The sequence below is a fragment of the Bactrocera latifrons genome, unplaced genomic scaffold (assembly GCF_001853355.1).
Source record: "Bactrocera latifrons isolate USDA-ARS-PBARC rearing strain unplaced genomic scaffold, ASM185335v1 scaffold_143, whole genome shotgun sequence".
In the NCBI taxonomy this organism is placed as follows: domain Eukaryota; kingdom Metazoa; phylum Arthropoda; class Insecta; order Diptera; family Tephritidae; genus Bactrocera; species Bactrocera latifrons.
The window spans coordinates 15,624-16,820 of NW_017534886.1; positions in this window are offsets into that span (position 1 = coordinate 15,624).

Consider the following 1,197-nt stretch of genomic DNA (forward strand, 5'->3'; position numbering starts at 1 on the left):
TGCGAATAGTACGCTCAGTAGGCCGCACACAAAACATTCTTTATATAACGTGTGAATCTTGGAAAAGAACCGTCTTCTTCCCCGCTTCTTTTAACTAGACGAAAAGGAACTGCATTTATGCCAGGTTGTCTGCATTTTTTCCCCAACAAACTACTACGGCTGTGTAAAATGACGTTGGGCAACACCAAAAGTTCTTTTAGGATCGGTAAAGACCTCCCCCAGTCTTTCGATACCAAACGAGATTTAAGGAGGGGCTTCTTATCCTGTGACCTCTTCAATTTACTGCTACGTTATACCGATGACATCGATATCATCGGCCATAAGAACCGTCGATTCTCTCCAGGTTGGACAAAAAAGCGAGCAGACGCATTTGGTAGTGAACGAGGGCAAGGCGAAATATCTCCTGTCATCAAATAAAACAGTCGTCGCATTCGCTCCCACGTCACTGTTGACAGTGTTAACTCCGAAGTCCTAGACAATTTCGTCTATTTTGGAACCAGCATTACCGCCAACAATAACATCAACCATGAAATCTACACAAAATAACTCTTGCCAACAGGTGCTACTTCGGACTGAGATGGAGGAGTATAATCCTCTCTCGACGAATAAAGACCAAATTCTACAAGTCACTCATCACCCCCTCCTGCTATATGATGCAGAGGCATGTGGGAATATTATAATATTATTATATATTTATCTCTTATAATATAATATTATCTCGAACAAGCACTTGAGTTTAATGGTACAAACAGCTATCTGACGAATTTTATTCTACATGAACTGAAGCTGGAGGAAGTTTAAAAGAAGGTATAAACAACAAGTGATGCAGAGGTGATTTGGGAAATTTAAACTACATGCGATGTGAAAAAGCGAGATCTGTTATTATTTAACAAAATTTTTAAAATTATATATGCCTCCCGTATCTCTACCATCCAGACATTTTAGAGGCTTACCAATAATTTTATACGCTGAACAGGGTATATTAAGTTCGCTATGTATTACCTGTCTCTTATACACATCTAGATGTGTATGCCTCCCGTATCTCTACCATCCAGACATTTTAGAGGCTTACCAATAATTTTATACGCTGAACAGGGTATATTAAGTTTGTCACGATGTTTGGACTGTCTCTTATACACATCTAGATGTGTATAAGAGACAGGGTCAACACAGCACGTGACTACCGCTACTAGCAAT